General features: G+C 39.7%; 1 non-coding gene across 1 annotated transcript; it reads right to left on the reverse strand.

The window, feature by feature from the left end:
* Positions 1 to 22,339: 22,339 nt before the first annotated feature.
* LOC112780366 (small nucleolar RNA R71) lies at positions 22,340 to 22,447 on the reverse strand. Its single transcript, XR_003191208.1, has one exon. It is a non-coding gene; the product is annotated as a small nucleolar RNA R71 (small nucleolar RNA).
* Between the last annotated feature and the right edge of the window lie 2,661 nt (positions 22,448 to 25,108).

Below are 25,108 nucleotides of genomic sequence, written 5' to 3' on the forward strand. Positions count from 1 at the left end.
TTGGAACCTCGGGTCGTTCTCCCTAGGAATTGCAATAAAGTGTCTTGTTATTGGTTATGAGATATTTTGGGGTTTTTGGGATAAGAGACATGAAATGTAAATAGCAATGAAAATAAACTAACAACTAAAAAGGTCTTGGCAAAGGTTGGCGGTCAAAGATCTCTATCCTTATCACTAACCACAACATGAGAATTGGCAAGGATCAACCCCATTAAGTCATCCTCTAACTAATAAATGAAAGTCAAATGAGCTATGTCAATCCAAGTTCATAAGTCCTAGTTTCACACCAAATCAATTAGTGAGATCTAGTGTTAATGGCTCCCAATCGTCAATCACTTGGACATTAGTAACTCAAGAGTTCCTAAGTTACCTTCCCAAGCCAAGACCATCAAAATCTACTCTAAAGACCAACCAAGCATTTTGTCAAACACTTGGAAGGCATAAAAGGAAAGCATAGTAAAAATGCAAGAACAATAAAACTATCAACTAGCAATTGCAAGAAAAGTAAGTCAACAATTCAAATCATTAATAAAAGAACATCAAACATTAAATTTCATTAAATGTAAATAAATTCAACATGAGCATTCATAAACATAAAAGAGACATAAAAGTAAAATTGACAAGAGAACTAAGAAGAATAGAGTAGTAGAACAAGAAATTGTAAAGGAAATAAGATGAGAACATGGAATTAAGCCTAGATCTAAGATGGATTAACCTAAACTAATTCTAGAGAGAAGAGGGAGCTTCTCTCTCTAGAAACTAACCTACATGATGGTAATGCTACAAAACAATTGCTCCCTCCTTTCCCAAGCTTGAATTCTGCATAAAATAGCATCAGAAATGAGTTGGGTTGGGCCCAAAGTGCTTTAGAAATCGCTGGGGGCGATTTCATTTTAGTGGGCCACGAGCAGCATCGGCGCGCACGTGTACATGGCACGTGCGCGCCCCTATACGCAAAGCAACATATGGCAAATTTTATATCATTTTGAAGCCCCGGATGTTAGCTTTCTAACGTGACTGAAATCGCCTCATTTGGATTTTTGTAGCTTAAGTTATGGTCGATTGAGTGCGAAGAGGTCAGGCTTGACAACTTTACGGTTCCTTCATTTCTTCATGAGTTCTCCCACTTTGCATGCTTTTCTCCTCAGTTCTTCCATCCAATATGGTGCATGAAATCACAATCACACTTTTGCAATTCCTTACAACTAACCAGCAAGTACACTGGGTCGTCCAAGTAATACCTTATGTGAGTAATGGTCGATCCCATGGAGATTGTCGGCTTGAAGCAAGCTATGGTTATCTTGTAACTCTTAGTCAGGAAATTAGTAATAAAAATAGTTACGTTTATGAAGAATAAATAACATAAATTAAATGGTACTTGTAATTCAATAACAAGAAACAGGCTGAGGTTCTGGAGATGCTCTGTCATCTGAATCTCTGATTTCCTACTGTCTTCTTCTCCAAACACACATGGCTTCCTTCAATGGCAAGCTGTATGATCCTCTCGGATGAAAACAAATCCATATGTGCTTTCACCGCACGGCTAATCATCTGTCGGTTCCCACTAGCTTCGGAATAGGACCCTTGCCCTTTTGCACACTGTCACTGCGCCCAACATCTGCAGGTTTGAAGCTCGTCATAGTCATCCCTTCCCAGATCCTACTCGGAATACCACAGACAAGGTTTAGACTTTTCGGATCCCAGGAATGCTGCCAATTGGTTCTAGCCTATACCACGAAGGTTCTAACCTTCGGACTCGGTTCGTGGATTAGAAACCCAAGAGATACGCACTTAAGCTGTCGCCCAATGATTACGTTGAGCTCAGATAGAACGGGAGTGGTTGTCAGACACGCGTTCATAGGTTGAGGATAATGATGAGTGTCACGGATCATCATATTCTCTATATTGAAGTACGAGTGAGTATCTTAGAATAGAATCAAGCGTGATTGAATAGAAAACAGTAGTAATTGCATTAATCCATTGAAACACAGTAGAGTTCCTCACCCCCACCTATGGGGTTTAGAGACTCATGCCTTCAAAGATACAATATGAAATGTAAAAAAATGTCATAAGGTACAAAATAAATCTCTAAAAGTATATTTTATACTAAACTAATAACCTAGGTTTACAGAAAATGGGTAAACTAAGATAGATAGTGCAGAAATCCACTTCCGGGGCTCACTTGGTGTGTGCTTGGGCTGAGCATTGAGGCTTCCATGTGTAGAGACTTTTCTTGGAGTTAAACGCCAGGTTGCTACCTGTTTCTGGCATTTAACTCCAGTTTTTATGTCAGTTCTAGCGTTTAACCCCAGAATAGGGTAGAAAGTTAGCGTTAAACGCCAGTTTGCGTGATCTCAACTCGGGAAAGTATGGACTATTATATATTGCTGGAAAGCCCAGGATGTGTACTTTCCAACGTAATTGAGAGCGTGCCAATTGAGCTTCTGTAGCTCCAGAAAATCCATTTCGAGTGCAGGGAGGTCAGAATCCAACAACATCTGCAGTCCTTTTTAGCCTCTGAATAAGATTTTTGCTCAGGTCCTTCAATTTCAGCCAGAAAATACCTGAAATCACAAAAAAAAAAAACACACAAACTCATAGTAAAGTCCAGAAATGTGAATTTTGATTAAAAACTAATAAAAATATAATAAAAAGTGAATGAAATATACTAAAAACTACCTAAAAACAATGCCAAAAAGCGTATAGATTATCCGCTCATCACAATACCAAACTTAATTTGTTGCTTGTCCCCAAGAAACTGAAAACAAAATAGGATAAAAAGAAGAGAATATACTATAAATCCCACAATATCAATGAAGCTTAGTTCTAATTAGATGAGCGGGGCTTGTAGCTTTTTGCTTCTGAACAGTTTTGGCATCACACTTTTTCCTTTGAAGTTCATAATGATTGGCATCTATAGGAACTCAGAATTAAAATAGTGTTATTGATTCTCTTAGTTTAGTATGTTGATTCTTGAACATAGCTACTTTATGAGTCTTGGCCGTGGCCCTAAGCACTTTGTTTTCCTGTGTTACCACCGGATACATAAATGCCACAGACACATAACTGGGTGAACCTTTTCAGATTGTGACTTAGCTTTGCTGAAGTCCCCAGTTAGAGGTGTCCAGAGTTCTTAAGCACACTCTTTTTACTTTGGATCACGACTTTAACCACTCAGTCTCAAGCTTTTCACCTGTACCTTTATGCCGCAAGCACATGGTTAGGGACAACTTGATTTAGCCGCTTAGGCCTGGATTTTATTTCCTTGTGCCCTCCTATCCATTAATGCTCAAAGCCTTGGATCCTTTTTACCCTTGCCTTTTGGTTTTAAGGGCTATTGGCTTTTTCTGCTTTCTTTTTCTTTTTTTTTTAATTTTTGCCTCTCTTTTTTTTCGTAAGCTTTGTTATTCACTACTTTTTCTTGCTTCAAGAATCAATTTTATGATTTTTCAGATTATCAATAACATTTCTCTTTTTCATCATTCTTTCAAGAGCCAAAAAATTTAACATTCATAAACTCCACTATAAAAAATATGCACTGTTCAAGCATTCATTCAGAAAACAAAAAGTATTGCCACCACATCAATATAATTAAACTAATTTCAAGATAAAAATTGAAATTCATGTACTTCTTGTTCTTTTGTAATTAGGAACATTTTTTATTTAAGAAAGGTGAAGGATTTATGGGACATTCATAACTTTGAGGCATAGACACTAGACACTAATGATCATGTAGTAAAGACACAAAATATAGTCAAACATAAAGCTCAAAACCGAAAATAGAAAAACAAATAGACAAGGAGATTAAGGAACGGGTCTGTAACAACCCCGATTTTCGAGTACGTGAGATCTTTTCGAAAGGCACGGATTTCTCCGGAAGATCAGCAAAGGGAACACCTCTAATATACTCATTGTCATTATGTTATCTTTAAGCTAGAACCTCTTCTGAGGCAAGCTCGATAACGCAATCACGAAGAACCTAGTTTTTGAACCGTACCGGTTAGGAGTTTTAATTCTGATTTTCATTCCGGACTCGATTCATGAGAGGAGAAGGATAATAGTATAATATTATCATTATATTAGTATTAGAAAATACTTGAATGATATTATAAGGTTATTTGGTCTGTTTTAGTTAAAAAACAGAAAATCGGTTTAACCGGGTTTACGGTTTATTGGTGCGCTTAGCACCAGCACTCTCTGATGACTTTAGCAATGCTAAGGCCTCATCATACATGTTTTATTCTTACAATAAATATGTTACTAGTGTCATTTATTCTAGTAGCTCAGAAAATAATTTTTAGAGATGTTTTTACAAGTGTTTCGATACATCTAGTTTTAGTAGTTGTACACCTGAGATATTTTAATATTATTTTAATCCACCTCCAAGCCAACCAATCACAACTCACCTTACACCCCCAAGACACTCCAAGTCTGGTCATTTACTCCCTTTGGCCGAAATTGAAAGGAGAGAAAAGAGAGAAAACTTTCATGAACACTTAATCTTCAAAGCTTGATTTCTTCTGAACTAAAACTCAACTCAAAACTTTGATTTCACCAAAATGGTCCTCTCTTCTTCCTCTACATAACCATATAACATATCAAGGCTGGAAATAAGGTGAGATGGCTGTCTCCCTCCCTCTTCAATTCGGTTTTCAAGGAAACATGCTTAAACAAGTGTTTTCTTGATGTTCTTCCTTAGATCTCTTGCTTAGCTTGACTTGAGGGCCAAGAAACGTTAATTTCCAGAAAGTCTAAGGTGAGATATCCCTTCCTAACATGCTGAAGGAGATTTGGTCAGTTGAGGGTTTGTGGATTTAAAGTTGTTCTTGATGTGATTTAGGAGGAAAAAGTGCTTAAGGACCACCTGAATGTCTAACCGAATTAGGAGTAGCAAAACTAGGTACGGTTTGACGAAATTAATCTTGATTGATTGTGTTTGAGTTGTTTAAATGTTGTATGATTTGGCTGTGCTAAATATTGGTTGCATATATGATTGATTTTTGGTGAAAATTTGGTGAAATTTTGATGAAATTTGATGAAATTCAAGCTATGAACTTGTGTTCTTGTGGCTGCTGGAAAATGAAACCCTAACCCTTAAATTGGGGTTCAATTTGTGTTAAAATCATGTGAAAAAGATGGGGTTTCAGTGGCTGGAAATTTATTATGAATTATGGTAAAAATTGGTTGCTGAAAAGACTGAAAAACGGGTAAAAACAGAGAAAGAATCTGAAGAATTTACAAAGAACACTTTGAGTGTGATGAAGAATATTGAAGAACACCTTTTAGATCTTAAAAAGGGCAAGGTTGTAATTATTTTTGTGTTTGAGGGGTTATTTGGTAATTTCTGAAAGTTAGGGTGGTTAAAGTAGAAATATTAAAAGTTACCGTGGTAAAAAGTTAATTTTGAAAGTGAAAAGGTAAAGGCAAGGTAATTTTCGAAAATTTAATGATAAAATAATATATAATAATAAAATATTAAATAATAATATTTAATTAAAAATAATATTTAAATAAAAATAATAAAATAATACGAAAAAGGTAGTTTTCTGTAAAAGCTTTAGAAAGACAACTTTAAGTGCAGAATCTCATAATTATCTTCATAAAACACTTAGGAAGTGGTAATAATATGTTAGTGAGGCAAAGATAAAGGAAAGATAAAAAGTTAAAGAAAAGATAAAAACCAAAGAAAAAGTCTGTAAAGTTTTAATAACAAAAAAACAGACAGAGATTAGTGAATAAACTAGGGCAATGTAGTTAGTCCTTGAGTTGCGACTAGGGTTAGGTATTATATGAAAAATTAAGCTGTTTCAGTATAGACTTAATGAACCTATACTTGGGACAGGCTAACTATTCATTCCGAATATTTACATATGCCTTAAAAACAAACGTTAAACAGAGAAATCAGAGCGGAATAAAGTAACACAGAGAACAGAGTAACCAGAGTAAAGTAAAGAGATAAAGAAAAAAAGAGTAATAGGGATATAGAGAAAAGAGTAACGAGAGCAGAAAAACAGATACAGAGAAAAGAGTAATGAGAGCAGAGTAAACAGACAAAGAGAAAATAGTAGTAAAACCCACGAACGGATAATTGGTTAAATACGGGAAGTACCCACGAACTGAATGATCATTGATCTCGGGGAAACCTACAAACTGTTAACTATTTTATATGCGGGAAAAACCCACGAACTGATAATCATTGATTACGGGAATAACCCACGAACTGTTGTATGTTGATCTCGGGTATAACCCACGAACTGAGGATCATGTTTGTTATTGTATGTTGATCTCGGGGAAACCCACGAACTGAGGATCATTGTTTTGTTTGTGAATTGATCTCGGGGACGCCCACGAACTGAGGATCACTGTTTCCCCTTGTGCGTATATTATGGGGTCGGGCTTTACGCCGACTGCCAGTAGTCGCGAAGGAGTGGTATTCTTACCACCGACACATATGCACTAAGGACACAAAGGGAAACCATATCTGGGACTTGTTCCTAGGTAATGTCGGGTTGCAGGGTGTAAACCGACATGTGAGCTCATGGCCTGCATAGGATAGACATGCATCATACTTGGTTGTGCATTTTCTCTATTATGATTGTTGCATGAATGTATGCTTTCTTTGTTTGTATTCTATTCTCTGTGTCTGTGTTCGTGTTATTTTTTTGTATTCTTTTGTTTGTATTCTGCTATATGTTTTCCCTATCTTCTCTATTTATCTGTATCTTCTATTTACTGCTTTTCTGTATTCTGCTATTTATCTACTAAACAACACATAATTAATGAACTTAACAAATAACCCCGGCTCTACTAAGAACTCCCCAGTTCTTACCCCTTCTCTCTCTCTTCCCCCTTCAGATGGAAGCATGAGTACCCTTCTGTAATTCGCTGACGATCGTTCCCAAAAAGGATTCCGCTCTAGGTAGTCTTCTGAGTCTAGGTTGAATCTCGTTCTCTATTTATATGTATGTACTGTGAGACCAGCCGATGTCTACACCCCGTTTAAACGTGAACTTTAACCTAAATCCTGTGTACGAGACTCCTGTTGTGTGGCTACTTCATGAGGTACCAGAGAGACGTCCGATGGAAATGTCTGATCATGCAGAGGAGTAGCAGATGATGTTCTACCTTTTGATGACGTTCCACCTGACTTAAGTTTTGAGACCTAGAACGTACTTTCCCTCGCTTTAGTAATTTAGAGGGACTAGGTGAGTATAGAGTCTAGGCCAGCCTAGGTGCCAGCTTAGGGACCTCTTGAACAGGTCAGGACCTGGGATGTTGTATGTATGTATATGTATATAGTTATTATCTAGCTATATCTAGGGGTGTTCTAACTAAAAGTCTATACTCTAATCAAGGCTGAATCACAGAATGTTGCTAGCTACTTGTGATGTATTTATGTGTGGTTGCTTATAACTGTTTTATCTATTATCAATTGTGAGTTGATTATGAATGACTCCGTCTATTAATCCAAATGTTTTCAAAGAAAAAATATACCTCGCAAATTAACTACGCTTTTAACAATGAATCAGGCTCATATGATAAATAATAGATAATAATTAGGAAGACAAATTGGTAGCACTCAGTTTCCGGTATGATCTAGACATATTGAAAATTGGGTCGTTACAGGGTCCACCTTAGTGAGGGTGGCATCTTCTTCCTCTTGAAGAACCAATAGTGCTCTTGAGCTCCTCTATGTCTCTTCCTTGCCTTTGTTGCTCCTCCCTCACGGCTCTTTGATCTGCAGTCAAATGCTCTACCACTGAACTATAGACCCTAGAGATGAACCTTTCCATCTCTCATGACTCAGGGGTGGAAGCAACTACCTTCCTTTTCCTCTTTCTAGAGGTTTCTCCGGCCTTAGGTGCCATAAATGGTTATGAAAAAACAAAAAGCAATGCTTTCTTTCCACAACAAACTTAAAAGGTTTGCTCGTCCTTAAGCAAAAGAAGAAAGAAGGGAGTAGAAGGATAAGTGGAGGAGATGGAGGTGTGTGAATGGGTGGGTTTGGGAGGGGAATGGTTTGAATTTGAATGGTGAGGTAGGTGGGGATCCTGGGGAAGAGAGAATGAGTTGAGGTTGGTGGGGATCATGTGTGGTCCACAGATCCTGAGGGGTCAAGGACTTCTCATCCCTGCTCCATTTAGGCGTGCAAAACGCCCTTAGAGTGCAATTCTGGCGTTAAACGCCAGGTTGCAGCCTGTTTCTGGCGTTTAATGCCAACTTTTCTTCCCTTTCTGGCGTTTAACGCAAACTTGGTGCTTTGTTCTGGCGTTAAACGCCAGCTTGTTGCTTCTTTCTGGCGTTAAACGCCCAGAATGGTGCCAGACTGGGCGTTTAACGCCCATTCTACTACTCTTACTGGCGTTTAAACGCCAGTAAGTCTGTCCTCCAGGGTGTGCTATTTTTTATGCTGTTTTTTATTCTGTTTTAATTTTGTAGCTGTCTTTATGACTCCACATGATCATCAACCTAAAGAAAACATAAAATAACAATGGAAAATGAAATAAAAAAGTAATTAACATAGATAAATAAGATTGGGTTGCCTCCCAATAAGCACTTCTTTACTGTCAAACAAACAATAAATAACAGGAATAAATAGTTATGTTTATGAAGAATAAATAACATAAATTAAATGGTACTTGTAATTCAATAACGAGAAATAGGCTAAGGTTCCAGAGATGCTCTGTCATATGAATCTCTGCTTTCCTACTGTCTTCTTCTCCAAATACGCATGGCTTCCTTCAATGGCAAGTTGTATGATCCTCTCGGATGAAAACAAATCCATATGCACTGTCACCGCACGGCTAATCATCTGTCGGTTTCCACTAGCGTCGGAATTGGACCCTTGTCCTTTTGCACATTGTCACTGCGCCCAACATTCGCAGGTTTGAAGCTCGTACACAGTCATCCCTTCTCGGATCCTACTCGGAATACCACAGACAAGGTTTAGACTTTTCGGATCCCAGGAATGCTGCCAATTGGTTCTAGCCTATACCACGAAGGTTCTAACCTTCGGACTCAGTCCGTGGATTAGAAACCCAAGAGATACGCACTTAAGCTGTCGCCCAATGACTACGTTGAGCTTAGATAGAATGGGAGTGGTTGTCAGGCACGCGTTCATAGGTTGAGGATAATGATGAGTGTCACGGATCATTATATTCTCCATATTGAAGTACGAGTGAGTATCTTAGAATAGAATCAAGCGTGATTTAATAGAAAACAGTAGTAATTGCATTAATCCATTGAAACACAGCAGAGCTCCTCACCCCCACCTATGGGGTTTAGAGACTCATGCCGTCAAAGATACAATATAGAATGTAAAAAAATGTCATAAGGTACAAAATAAATCTCTAAAAGTAGTTTTTATACTAAACTAATAACCTAGGTTTACAGAAAATGGGTAAACTAAGATAGATAGTGCAGAAATCCACTTCCGGGGCCCACTTGGTGTGTGCTTGGGATGAGCATTGAGACTTCCATGTGTAGAGACTTTTCTTGGAGTTAAACGCCAGGTTGCTGCCTGTTTCTGGCGTTTAACTCAGGTTTTATGCCAGTTCTGGCGTTTAACGCCAGAATTGGGTAGAAAGTTAGCGTTAAACGCCAGTTTGCGTGATCTCAACTCGGGAAAGTATGGACTATTATATATTGCTGGAAAGCCCAGGATGTCTACTTTCCAACGCAATTGAGAGCGCTCCAATTGGGCTTCCGTAGCTCCAGAAAATCCATTTCGAGTGCAGGGAGGTCAGAATCCAACAGCATCTACACTCCTTTTTCAGCCTCTGAATCAGATTTTGGCTCAGGTCCCTCAATTTCAGCTAGAAAATACCTGAAATCACAGAAAAAACACACAAACTCATAGTAAAGTCCAGAAATGTGAATTTTTAATAAAAACAAATAAAAATATAATAAAAAGTGAATAAAATATACTAAAAACTACCTAAAAATAATGCCAAAAAGCGTATAAATTATCCGCTCATCACAATACTTGCCTTATGAACATTAATTCACTCAACAAACATATCAAGGAATCGAATGGAATTAAAGTGAATTAATTAGATATTTTAAGGGTTAAAAAGCATGTTTTCACATTAAGCACAATTCAAGGGAGAATTACAAAACCATGCTATTTTATTGAATAAATGTGAGAAAAGGTGATAAAATCCCCCAAATTAAGCACAAGATAAACCACAAAATTGGGGTTTATCAGTACGCGCACAGGATGCGTACGCGTCCCTCTGCTGATCTACGCCTCGATGTGTAAGCGTGCATGACGCGTTCGCGTCGATCGCGCAACTCCAACTCTTAGTACATTTCTCCAGAGAGTTACGCAAACATCACGCCACCACTGTGCTGGGAGCATAACTTCCCCCACGTGCAAGCGTACCTGACGCTTCCGCGTCAATCTGCTTTCTGCCGAATCCACATGTGTGCGCACCGTGCACGTGCGCGTCGATATTCCTACAGCCAACTCCTGGTACTTCGACCAGAGAGTTGTGCAAGATTCATGCTGAGATTGTGCTACTGGCGCGAATGCCACCCAAGCGTGTGCACCACTTGCGCGTATGCGTCCTCTCTTCTTCTACTGCCCACGCATACGCGTGGGCAACACTTACGCGTCCCTACTTGTTTCTGCTAATCCAGAGAGTTTGCATGAGTATTGGACTCGGTTCAAGGGGCTATTGGAATCTTGTCCACACCATGGATTGAACACTCACTTGCTCATTAGCTACTTCACCGGAGGTCTTTGTGCGGAAGATAGAAGATTGCTTACCGCTTCTAGTGGTGGTTCCCTTTCAAAAAACAAGACGGAGGGAGAAGCTTGGAAATTGATAAATGATGTTGCCGAGGCTACACAACACGTAAGGGTGATAAGTAATCCTCTTAAGGGTGTGGTAGAACCATCCCCTTCTGAAGCAAGCTTAACCAAGGCGCTTGGGGATATGACCACTATCCTCACGCAAATACAAAAAGATCAAAAGGAATACTACTCCATCCAAGCCATCCAAGCCCCGCCCCAAGTTGCTCAACTTGAAGGCCCTCCTAGAATTTATGGTTTGTGCTCTAGCACCACACATTACACCGATCAATGTCATCAAATTCAAGAGGAGCATGCCCTTGTCGTGGCCAATGTGAATTACAACAATCGTCCGTCCTATCCTTCTCAAGGCCAAAACAACTACTCTCATAGTAGTAATCAAAATCAAGGGTGGAGGGATAACACACAAGGGAGAAATCAAAACCAAAGATGGAACAACTCTTCTTCTCACTACAACAACAACCACCAACAACAACAACCACCAAGCCAACCAAAATCACCATAACAACAACAACCACCAAGTCAACCAAAATCACCACAACCAAAACCAAAATAACTACACCAAATACCAAGCACTACACCATAGACAACAAGTTGATGAGCTTAGGGCCGCTATAAAGAAACGGGACGAGAGCAACAAGGCTCAATTCGATGTCTTAGGCGATCAATTGGCCAATCTCACCTACATGATTTCAAAGATGTCCATGTCCTCCTCCAACAACAACACCAACCAACTCTCAAGCTCTTCTAACCTTCCATCCCAACCCCTTCCAAATCCCAAGGGCGGTCTCAACACCATCACTCTACGGTCGGGGACTACATTGGAGGAGATACCTCCTAGGGTCATGGAAGACATTCATGAGGAAGAAGTGGTTGTCGAGGCTCCGCATAAAAAAGGGGAGGTAGACAAAAGGCATGAGGAAGAAGGAGTAAGCCTTAAGGAACCCAAGAAGAAAGCTATAGTGGATGAGTCCATTCCAATCCCATTCCCTTCTATGGTGAAGAAAGCAAAGAAGACTCCGGAATTCGATTTAAACATGCTTCAAGTGTTCAAGAAAGTCGAGGTAACTATACCACTTCTTGATGCTATCCAACAAATTCCGAAGTATGCAAAATTTTTGAAAGACTTGTGTACACACAAGGATAGGATAGGAGAGTTGGAGACATTATTCTTGGATAGTTCAATTTCTTCCTTGATGGAGCCTATTCCAAAACAATGTGGTGACCCTGGGCCTTGTTTGGTGTCTTGTCATATTGGTGGGCATACTTTTCATGACTGTATGTGTGATCTAGGGGCTTGTGTAAGCATCATGCCGCTTTCTATCTTTGTGTGGTTGAATTTAGCTCCATTAAAGAAGTCAGTGGCAAAGTTTGCCTTAGCCGATAAAAGTGTGATCACTGTGATGGGAATAGTAGAAGATGTACTTATGGCGATCAAGGACTTGGTCTTTCTGGTTAACTTTTACATCCTTGAAATGCCCCCAACAGAGAATAGAAGCTCCACCTCCGTTCTACTTGGTAGACCCTTCCTTAAGACCTCTAAATTCAAGCTAGATGCCTTCACCGATACATATTCCTTTGAGGTCGGAGACAAGACTATCAAGTTCAATTTGGAAGAAGCCATGAAGCATCCTCCCAAAGAGCATTCCATTCTTTGATGTGACGTAATCGATGAAGTGGTAGCGGAAGTGCGAAAAGAAGACCACAACAAGTTATGCTACCCTATTGTTGAAGGAACGGATGACCAAGAGGGTGAACAAGAGAAAGTTGTTGAAGATGAACTTCGTGAACTTGATGAAAAGGAACCTCAGCTTGAGGCAAAGAGTGAACTGAAGCCTCTTCCATCTCATTTGAAGTATGCTTTCTTAGAGGACAACCAAAAGTTTCCGGTCATTATTGCTAGTGAGCTTTCTAGTGAATAAGAAGGGAAGCTCCTAGATGTTCTAAGAAAGTACAAGAAGGCAATTGGTTGGAGCCTAGCCGATATTCTGGGGATTGACCCCCGCAGGTGCATGCATCGTATCTTTCTCCAAGAGGGAGCTCGGCTGGTTAGGCAACCACAAAGAAGACTCAACCCAACCATCCTTGATGTGGTAAAGAAGCAGGTCACTAGGCTACTTGATGCGGGTATCATATACCCAATTTCTGACAGTGAGTGGGTGAGCCCGGTCCAGGTTGTTCCCAAGAAATCGAGCATCACTGTGGTTAAAAAGGATGATGGAGAAGTGCTCACCAAGAGAGTACAAAATGCGTGGCGAGTGTGCATCGATTATAGAAGATTGAACGCCGCTACAAGGAAGGACCACTACCCTTTGTCCTTTATTGACTAGATGTTGGACCGTTTGGCGGGTAAATCCCATTATTGCTTTCTTGATGGATTCATTGGTTACTTCCAGAATCACATTGCTCCTGAGGATCAGGAAAAGACCACATTCACTTGTCCTTTTGGTAGCTTTGTTTACAAAAGGATGCCATTTGGACTATGCAATGCACCTGCTACTTTTCAGCGGTGTATGACAAGTGTCTTTTCCGATCTAATGGAGAATTGTCTGGAAGTCTTTATGGATGACCTCAGTGTTTATGGAACTTCATTTGATTGTTGCTTAGAGAACTTGGCCAAGGTTTAGCTAGATGTGTTGACACTAACCTTGTCTTGAAATTTGAAAAATGCCACTTTATGGTAAGACAAGGTATAGTGTTGGGGCATGTAGTATCTAGTGAAGGCATTTCTGTAGACCCGGCCAAGGTCGATGTTATCACCACTTTACCTCACTCCTCATCTGTGAGGGAGGTCCGCTCCTTTTTGGGACATGTAGGATTTTACAAGCGCTTTATTAAAGATTTCAGCAAGATTGCTTTTCCATTGTCGCGCCTACTCCAAAAAGATGTGGACTTTGATTTTGACAGTGCATGTGTGAGTGCATTTGAAGAGCTAAGGAGAGTTCTTACCACAACACCGATTGTGCGAGGCCTGATGACATGTCACCATGTCATGTTTTTCTATGCTTTTTCATTTGTTTTCAATAGGTTTTATGCACTTTCTTGAGCCATAAGCAAGCCAATTGGGTAGATTTTCATGTTTCCTTTGATTTAATTAACCATAGATGAATTAAAGGAATTTCATGAGGTTTTATGCTATAATTGTCATATATTATGAAAGAATAAATATCTCATGATTTTGAGCATAGCTTTGATGTATTTGGTTGATTAATGATAGGTGAAGAAAGCTTGGAGAAAGGTTGAAGCAAGAAGGAATGGCTAGGAGGAAAAGAGAACAAAAAGCTTGAGCAAAAGTTTGCCTCAAACTTTAGCTCAAACTTTTGGAATAAGTGAAAACGAACCAGGGAGCAAAAAGCTTGACCAAAAGTTTGCCTCAAACTTTTGTGCAAACTTTTGGACAAAAAGCTTGAGCAAAAGTTTGCCTCAAACTTTTTGGCAAACTTTTGGCATCACAAATCAACACCCTGGAGAGCAAAAGTTTGCGCCAACGTTTGCCTCAAACTTTTTGGCAAACGTTGGCGCCACACCAACACACCCAGGGGAGAAAAAGCTTGCGCCAACGTTTGCCTCAAGCTTTTTGGCAAACGTTGGCGCCACAAGGCATACAAGGGGTATACTTCTAACAAGAATAACTTGAGCTACAGAGCTCCGAATGAGGTGATTCCAATTGGGTTAGAAAGCTGACATTCAGAGCTTTCCAACCATATATAATAGTCTATAGTGGGCATAAAATTGGCAACGTTGACAAGAGGACAAAGTAGCCTAGGGGGCCAACGTTTGAGCAAAAGTTTGACCCCAAACTTTGGCTCAAACGTTGGTAGCAGCAAGAATGGGGCAGCTGGTGTAAAAAGTTTGAGTAAAAGTTTGCCTCAAACTTTTACTCAAACTTTTACTCAAACTTTTAAGATTCACAACCCGGTTCACATTGGTTCTCTCTCCAACTCCAAGAGCAATCAACCAAGGCCTCTATCAACTCAATTCCATCAAGAGCAAGGGCCCAATTGACACCACTCAAAGGCACAAGAGATAGTTAGAATAGAAATTTCATTTTAATTGTAATTTGTTTTGAATTTCATTTTCATTTTTTGTAAAAATGCCTATAAATAGGTATCTGTTTCATTTTATTGGGGGGGCGAGCTCCACTAGGGAGCATTAGGAATACAGAACTCTCTCTCTTTAGTTTTTCTTTTTGTTTTGAATCTTGGGTTGAGAATTGAAGAAATTCTGTTTCAATCTCACCTTGAGAATTCTCTCTGTTCTCTTCTTCTGCAATTTTAATTTCTCCTCTACTACAAGTTCCTTTGCTGCAAGTTTACAATCTAATTTAAATTGAACTTGATTTTGATCTTTGATTCTCATTGCTTTCTGTTCTCACTGAATTCAATTTACTTTCAAGCAATTTAATTCTTCTGCAAGTGCTCTGCATTTTACATTTCTGTTCATGATCTGATTTACTTTTCCTACAAGTTTAATTTTCTCTAAGCTTTGATCTATTGCTCTCTTAAATTTCCAGCACCCACTCCCCTTTACATTTAATGCAATTTTACTTTTCTTGCAATTTAAGTTTCAATGCAATTTACTTTCTGCAACTTTAAATTCATTGTCCTTTACTTCCTGTTGGTTACAATTTCACACAATTCACATCAATGTTAGCTTGACTAAACTAATCACCCACTAAAGTTGCTTGATCCATCAATCCCTGTGGGATCGACCTCACTCCCGTGAGTTTTATTACTTGATACGACCCGGTGCACTTGCCGGTTAGTTTTGTGTGTTTGGAAAATTTATTTTCCGCAAAAACACCATCAAGGCCCCAATTGGACGCTACCATTCGAGATAATGTGCGATGCGTCAAACCATGCTATAGGTGCCGCGCTTGCACAGCGCGATGGTAAACTTCCTTATGTCATTGCTTACTCTTCTAAAACATTGGATGCAGCACAGTCCAACTATACCACTATAGAAAAGGAACTCCTAGCTATTGTTCATGCTTTAGATAAATTCAGATCTTATTTGCTAGGGTCCAAGATAGTGGTATACACGGATCATGCAACTTTAAAGTACTTATTGACAAAGAATGAGTCAAAACCTAGACTCATATGTTGGATCTTGCTTTTGCGAGAATTTGACATTGAGATTAGGGACCGTAGTGGGTCTCAAAACTTGGTTAAAGATCATTTAAGCCGCCTTGAGAATTTAAAATTTGACTCATTTTCGATCGATGACTCATTCCCATTGGATAGTTTGCATGCTGTGTCAGATAGCTTTCCTTGGTTTGCCCCAATGGTGAACTACTTGGTTGCAAAAATCTTCCCTCCTAACTTTTCTAAACACCAAAGAGACAAGTTGAGGAGTGATTCCAAATACTACATTTGGGATGACCCTCACTTGTGAAAGAGGGGAGTGGACCAAGTAATTCTAAGATGTGTCCCAGAATCTGAAATTCAACCCATTCTTGAAGCTTGCCATTCGTCCGAATGTGGTGGCCACTTTGGCCCATAGAGGACAGCTAAAAAGGTGTTGGATTGTGGATTCTGGTGGCCAACCTTATTCAAGGATGCTAACCGGTTCTGTGTGTCTTGCCATCAGTGTTAGAAGTTGGGAAACACATCCCGAAGGGATGAGATGCTTCAGTAACCTATGTTGTTCTGTGAGATATTTGATGTATGGGGCATTGACTTTATGGGACCATTTTCCAACTCAAGTGGGTATCTATATATTCTGTTAGCGGTTGACTACGTGTCAAAGTGGGTAAAAGCAATACCTACCCGCCTTGACGATGCCAATACCGTCATTTCTTTTATTAGAAATAACATTGTATGCCGTTATGGGTTGCCACGAGCAATCGTGAGCGACCAAGGATCCCACTTTTGTAACAGGAAAGTATTGCATAAGGTTGCCACTGCTTATCACCCATAAACCAATGGACAAGTGGAAGTGTCCAACCAGGAGATTAAGAGAATTTTGGAGAAAGTGGTCAATCCACAAAAGAAGAATTGGAGCCTCCGGTTAGGAGATGTACTTTGGGCGTATAGGACGGCCTAGAAGACTCCGTTGGGGATGAGTCCCTTCCAAATCATCTATGGTAAGCCATGCCACCTTCCGGTGGAGATTGAGCATAAAGCCTATTGGGCGGTAAAGCAGTGCAACATGGATTTCACCAAGGCGGGTGTGGCCAGGAAATTACAGCTAGAGGAGCTCGAGTGTTTGAGGAATGAAGCATATGAGAATTCCCGGATCTACAAGGAAAAGACTAAAGCATTTCATGACCATCACATCCGAAAGAAGGATTTTCAAGAAGGTGATGAGGTTCTCCACTACAACTCGAGGCTTAGATTCATGCCTAGCAAGCTCCGTTCTAGATGGAAAGGACCCTTCAAGGTGAAAGAGATAAAGCCCTATGGGGTGGTGGAATTGTTTGATCCTAAAAGTGAAGCAACTTTCAAGGTGAATGGACATAGGGCGAAGAAGTACCATGGCTACAAGTTTCCAAAAAAGCTAGAGGTGTTCCTACTAACGGATGCACCTAGAGGAGGAGAAGCTTGAGCGATTGACCGTCCAACTTAAGGACGTTAAAGAAAAGTGCTTGGTGGGAGGCACCCCACCGTGGTAAGATCTTCCTTGTGTATACCTTCTTGCATTTAGCTTTAGATTCTTGTACATTTTGTGACTTCTTGATGTTCTTGATTGTTTAGGAATGATAGTTTTGTTGATCTTGTTGACTTACTAGGATGCTCATATAGATTCCATCATTATTGGTATGGATGAATTGTTGAAGTAGAGAGAATGCTTTGTTTTGAATAGTGCATGAATTCATGAGTGTTTTCTTGACTTCCTAGCTTAAACAACTGCCAAGAATGTGTTAGAATATCCCTTTCTATGTTGTAGAAAAAAAAAGGGGCATTCGCACGCGAGCGTGCTGTGCACATGCGCACCGGTGGTGAATTTCACACTCCTGGTGCAAAAACCCGAGAGATATACCCACCTTGTACCCACTTCATGCCAGGCACCCACGCACAAGCGGGCGTGACGCCTGCGCGCCCCTTGTAACTTAGCCATTGACGCGTAAGCACACTGTGCGCGCGTGCATCGGTTGTGCACTCTGATACCTCTGGTACAAAAATCAGAGAGTTGTGCCAAATTTGTGCCTATTATGTGTCCGCGACCGACGCACAAGTGTACTTGACGGGTCCGCGCCGTTCGCCACCTTTATCAGGCATGCGTCCGCGCACTGTGCGCGTCCGTGCCGCCTGTGCTGCATGCCAACTCTGGTACAAAAAACCCGATAGTTATGCCTACTTTGTGCCAACTCTATGCCAGGAGCCCAACTGTCTTCACGCGTACGCGCCCCTCGCCCAACTCTCATCGATGCGCAAGTACACTGAGCACGCGCGCATCGATCGCACGACCCAGTTTTAAACCTGGCGCGCCCTGCCTCTCCCCTTTCTCTCACCTTGTTTCTTGTTTTCTTTCCTCTTCCTTCTCCATCACCTCTCTTCTTTTCTTCCTCTCCCATACTCCACCACCACCGTCTTCGGCCACTAAAGGCGACCAATACCACCTCCGGTGGCACTATATCTCTTCTCTCTCTTTCTCATTTTCACAAAAAGAAAACTCCACCTTGTTCTTTTACACTCCTCAAGGTTCTACTTCTTCTACATCTCATCTCTTACTCTCTTTACAAATCTCTTCTTCTAGTTACATGTTTCTTTTTGTTGATTCTCTTAATTTCTCTTTTAGCTGCATGATTATACTAACTGCTTTTTGCTTGTTTACTTTGTCTTTTGATGAGCGGAAAATTTATACGCTTTTGGCATTGTTTTTAGTATGTTTTTAGTATATTTTAATTAGTTTTTATTATATTTTTATTAGTTTTTAAATAAAAATCACTCTTCTAGACTTTACTATGAGTTTGTGTATTTTTCTATAATTTCAGGTATTTTCTGGCTGAAATTGAGGGACCTGAGCAAAAATCTGATTCAGAGGCTAAAAAAGGACTGCAGATGCTGTTGGATTCTGACCTCCCTGAACTCAAAGTAGATTTTCTAGAGCTACAGAAGCCCAATAGGCGCGCACTCAATTGCGGTGGAAAGTAGACATTCTGGGCTTTCCAGCAATATATAATAGTCCATACTTTGCTCGAGATTTGATGGCCCAAACAGGCGTTCCAAGTCAGCTCAAGAATTCTAGCGTTTAACTCCAAAACTGGCACAAAAGCTGGAGTTAAACACCCAAACTGGCACAAAAGCTGGCGTTTAACTCCAAGAAAAGTCTCTACATATGGAAGCTTTAATGCTCAGCCCAAGCACACACCAAGTGGGCCCAGAAGAAGATTTCTGCATTAATTACTGATTTCTGTAACCCTAGGCTACTAGTTTTCTATAAATAGGACCTTTTGCTATTGTATTTTCATACTTTTGATACACTTGATATACTTTGATAGACCTTTTCACGTTTGGGGGCTGGCCTCACGGCCATGCCGGGACCTTGTTCTTATGTATTCTCAACGGTGGAGTTTCTACACACCATAGATTAAGGTGTGGAGCTCTGCTGTTCCTCATGAATTAATGTAATTACTACTGTTTTTCTATTCAATTCACGCCTACTTCTTCTCTAAGATATCACTTGTTCTTCAACTTGATGAATTTGATGACCCGTGACACTCATCATCATTCTCACCTATGAACGTGTGCCTGACAACCACCTCCGTTCTACCTTCGATTGAGTGTGCATCTCTTGGGTTTCTAATCTAAGATTGGAACCTTCGTGGTATAGGCTAGACTTAATGGCAGCCATTCCTGAGATCCGGAAAGTCTAAACCTTGTCTGTGGTATTTCGAGTAGGATCTGGGAAGGGATGACTGTGACGAGCTTCAAACTCGCGATTGTGGGGTGTGTGACAGACGCAAAAGGATCAATGGATCCTATTCCGACATGATCGAGAACCGACAGCTGATTAGCCGATGTTGTGACAGAGCATCAGGACCATTTTCACTGAGAGAACGGGATGTAGCCATTGACAATGGTGATGCCCAACATAAAGCTTGCCATGGAAAGGAGTATGAATGATTGGAAGAAGGCAATAGGAAAGCAGAGGTTCAAGGAGAACAAAGCATCTTCATACGCTTATCTGAAATCCACCAATGAATTACATAAGTATCTCTATCTTTATTTTATGTTTATTTTCATCACCTTAAACTCCAAAATCATTTGAATCCGCCTGACTGAGATTTACAAGATGACCATAGCTTGCTTCAAGCCGACAATCTCCGTGGGATCGACCCTTACTCACGTAAGGTTTATTACTTGGACGACCCAGTGCACTTGCTGGTTAGTTATGCGGAGTTGTGATAAAGAGTTGAGATTACAATTGTGCGTAACAAGTTGTTGGCGCCATTGATGATCACAATTTCGTGCACCAAGTTTTTGGCGCCGTTGCCGGGGATTGTTCGAATTTGGACAACTGACGGTTCATCTTGTTGCTTAGATTAGGTATCTTTTCTTCAGAATTTTTAAGAATGAATTCTAGAGTTTCAAGCTGATGTTTCCACCATCACAAAAGCTGATTGATTCTCATCAATTTAGCTATTGAATGTAATGTCCTGCTGAAGCTTGGCCAAACATGTCTAATCCTTTTTAGACTGAAGCTTTAGACTAACATTGCATAATTCCTAGAATTCTTATTAAAATTTTTGATTCTCTTTATTTTCTTTTCTATATAATTTTCGAAAAAATACAAAAAAATTTTAAAATCATAAAACCAAAAATATTTTATGTTTCTTGTTTGAGTCTAGTATCAATTTTTAAGTTTGGTGTCAATTGCATGTTTTTATTCTTGCATTTTTTTCGAATACATGCATTATGTTCTTCATTGATCTTCAAGTTGTTCTTGATGATTTCATTGCTTTGATCTTCAAATTCTCTTTCTTTGTATGTTTTGTTGTTTCCTACATGCATTTTTACATTGTTATAGTCCTTAGTATACAAACTTTTAAGTTTGGTGTCTTACATGTATTGTTTATTTGATCTTAGTTGCATTTTTATTGTTTCTCATCATCAAAAATTCAAAAATATTTTCAAAACTATGTCTTTTCAAGTCAATAATACAGAGAATTAAAAATTCAGAACATTCAGCTGAGGAATCAAACAGAAAAAGCTGGGCATTCAAAACGCCCAGTGAAGAAGGAAAACTGGTGTTTAAACGCCAGCCAGGGTACCTGGCTGGGCGTTTAACGCCCAAAAAGGTAGAGTTTTGGGCGTTTAACGCCAGGATGACACTAGAGGGAAGATTTTGTTTTTAATTCACATTTTTTTCAAGTTTTCATAATTTTTCAAAATCAAATCTTTTTCAAATCATATCTTTTTAATCATATCTCTTTCAAAATCAATTTCTTTCCATTTTATATTTATTTTTACTATTTTCAAAAATCCTTGCTTCAATTAAAGATTTACTTCAAAATTTTCAAGTTGTTACTTGCCTATTAAGAAAAGATCAAACTTTAAATTTTAAAATCATATCTTTTAATTTCTTATAGTCAAGTAATCAACTTTAATTTTAAAAATTTTCTTTTTCTAAATTGATTTTCAATCATATCTTTTCAAACATATCTTTTCAATCACATCTTTTTCAAAATTAATTTTTTCAATCAAATCTTTTTCTAATTTCAAAATCTTTTTCAAAAATCACTTTATTTCTTTCCCAATCTTAGTTTTCAAAAATCTCAATCAAATTTTCAAATTATTTTTTATTTATTTCAAAATATTTTTAATTTATTTTCAAAAATTCTTCCCTTCTTTTCACATCCTTCTATTTAAGGGACTAACACTCCTCTTCAAGGTGCAATTCGAACTCTCTCCTTCTTTATATGTTCGAATTCTCCTCCATCTACCTCCTCCTTCTATTCTTCTTTTCCTCTGACACCTCAAGGAATCTCTATACTGTGACATAGAGGATTCCCTACTTTCTTGTTCTCTTTTCTTTCATATGAGCAGGAACAAAGATAAAGGCATACTTGTTCAAGCTGATCCTGAACCTGAAAGGACCTTGAAGAGAAAGCTAAGAGAAGCTAAAGAACAATTCTCTTTAGAGGGCCTAACAAAGCTCTTCAAAGAAGAAGAAACCATGTCAGCCGAAAACAATAATGCCAACAATGCAAGGAAGGTGCTTGGTGACTTTACTGCACCTACTCCTGATTTCTATGGGAGAAGCATCTCTATCCCTGCCATTGGAGCAAACAACTTTGAGCTTAAGCCTCAATTAGTTTCTCTAATGCAACAGAATTGCATGTTTCATGGACTTCCATTAGAAGATCCTCATCAGTTCTTAGTTGAGTTCTTGCAAATCTGTGACACTGTCAAGATCAATGGAGTTGACCCTGAAGTCTACAGAGTTATGTTCTTTCCTTTTGCTGTAAGAGACAGAGCTAGAACATGGTTGGATTCACAACCTAAGGAAAGCCTGAACTCTTGGGAAAAGCTAGTCAATGCTTTCTTGGCAAAGTTCTTTCCACCTCAAAAATTGAGCAAGCTTAGAGTCGAAGTCCAAACCTTCAGACAGAAGGAAGGAGAATCCCTCTATGAAGCATGGGAAAGATACAAGCAATTGATCAGAAGGTGCCCTTCTGACATGCTTTCAGAATGGAGCATCATAGGTATTTTCTATGATGGTTTGTCTAAACTATCCAAGATGTCATTAGATAGCTCTGCTGGAGGATCTCTTCATCTGAAGAAGATGCCTGCAGAAGCTCAAGAACTCATTAAAATGGTTGCAAATAACCAATTCATGTACACCTCTAAAAGGAATCCTGTGAATAATGGGACAACTCAGAAGAAGGGAGTTCTTGAGATTGATACTCTGAATGCCATATTGGCTCAGAATAAAATATTGACCCAACAAGTCAATATGATTTCTCAGAGTCTGTCTGAAATGCAAGCAGCAACAGGCAGTACTAAGGAAGCTTCCTCTGAAGAAGAAGCTTATGATCCTGAGAACCCAGCAATGGAAGAGGTGAATTACATGGGAGAACCCTATGGAAACACCTATAATCCTTCGTGGAGAAATCATCCAAATTTCTCATGGAAGGATCAACAGAGACCTCAACAAGGTTTCAACAACAACAATAGTGGAAGAAACAGGTTTAGCAATGGCAAGCCTTTTCCATCATCTTCTGAGCAATAAATAGAGAATTCTAAGCAGAGCCACTCTGACTTAACAACCATTGTCTCTAATCTAATCAAAACCACTCAAAGTTTCATGACTGAAACAAGGTCCACTATTAGAAATTTGGAGGCACAATTGGGTCAGCTGAGTAAGAAAATTACTGAACTCCCTCCCAGCACTCTCCCAAGCAGTACTGAAGAGAATCCCAAAAGAGAGTGCAAGGCCATAACCACATCTCACATGGCCAAACATAGAGAGGAGGAAGAGGCAGTGATTCCCACTGAGGAAGACCTCAATGGACGTCCACTGAACTCAATGGAATTCCTTAATGAGGAACCATGGGAATCTGAGGCTTAGACTGAGACCATAGAGATTCCATTAAATTTACTTCTGCCTTTCATAAGCTCTGATGAGTATTCTTCCTCTGAAGAGGATGAAGATGTTACTGAAGAGCAAGTTGCTAAGTACCTTGGAGCAATCATGAAGCTAAATACCAAGTTATTTGGTAATGAGACTTGGGAGAATAAACCTCCATTGCTCATCAAAGAACTGGATGACTTGACTAGGCAGAGATTACCTCAAAAGAGACAGGACCCTGGAAAGTTCTCAATCCCTTGTACCGTAGGCACCATGACCTTTGAGAAGGCTCTGTGTGACCTAGGGTCAAGCATAAACCTTATGCCTCTCTCTGTAATGGAGAAGCTAGGGATCATTGAGGTACAAGCTACAAGAATCTCACTGGAGATGGTAGACAATTCAAAGAAATAGGCTTATGGACTTGTAGAGGATGTTTTGGTAAAAGTTGAAGGCCATTACATCCCTGCTAATTTTATAATCCTAGAGACTGGGAAGTGTATGGATGAATCCATCATCCTTGGCAGACCCTTCCTAGCCACAGCAAAAGCTGTGATTGATGTTGACAGAGGAGAATTGATCATTCAAGTGAATGAAAACTCCCTTGTGTTTAAAGCTCAAGGATATCCCTCTGTCACCATGGAGAGGAAGCATGAAGAGCTTCTCTCAATACAGAGTCAAACAGAGCCACCACAGTCAAACTCTAAGTTTGGTGTTGGGAGGTTCCAACATTGCTCTGAACATCTGTGAGGCTCCATGAGAGCCACTGTCAAGCTATTGACATTAAAGAAGCGCTTGTTGGGAGGTAACCCAATTTTTAATTATCTATGTTAAGTTTCTATTTTCTTTTGTTATTTATATTTTCTATAGGTTGATGATCATGTAAAGTCACAAAAATAATTAAAAAGCAAAAACAAAAGGAAAAACAGAATGAAAAATATAACACCTTGGAGGAGAAACTTACTGGCATTTAAACGCCAGTAAGGGTAGAAGAATGGGCGTTAAATGCCCAGTCTGGCACCATTCTGGGCATTTAACGCCAGAAAAGGGCACCAGACTGGTGTTTAACGCCAGGAATGGGCAAGAAGCTGGCGTTAAATGCCAGAAATGGGCAGCAGCCTGGCGTTTAACGCCAGGATTGCCAGAAGGGGCGTTTTGTACGCCACTTGGTATAGGGATGAGATATCCTTGACACCTCAGGATCTGTGGACCCCACAGGATCCCCATCTACCCCACCACTCTCTCTCTTCTTCACCCATTCACCAATCACCTCAATACCTCTTCTCCAAAAACCCCTCACCTATCAAATCCCACCATTCTCTTCACCACTCACATCCATCCTTCATAAAACCCCACCTACCTCAACATTCAAATTCAAACCACTTTCCCTCCCAAACCCAGCCTCTATAGCCGAACCATACACACCCCTCTCATCCCTATATAAACCCATCTTCACTCCTTCATTTTCACATAACCTAAACAACACTTCTCCCCCTTGGCCGAATCACAAAGCCCACTCCATCTCCTCTATTTCTTCTTCTTCTACTCTCTTCTTTCTTCTTTTGCTCGAGGACGAGCAAACTTCTAAGTTTGGTGTGGTAAAAGCTAAAGCTTTTTGTTTTTCCATAACCATTTATGGCATCAAAAGCCGGAGAAACCTCTAGAAAGAGGAAAGGGAAGGCAAAAGCTTCCACCTCCGAGACACGGGAGATGGAGAGATTCCTCTCAAGGGTGCATCAAGACCACTTCTATGAAGTTGTGGCCAAGAAGAAAGTGATC

This window comes from Arachis hypogaea, chromosome 19 (genome assembly GCF_003086295.3).
Source record: "Arachis hypogaea cultivar Tifrunner chromosome 19, arahy.Tifrunner.gnm2.J5K5, whole genome shotgun sequence".
In the NCBI taxonomy this organism is placed as follows: domain Eukaryota; kingdom Viridiplantae; phylum Streptophyta; class Magnoliopsida; order Fabales; family Fabaceae; genus Arachis; species Arachis hypogaea.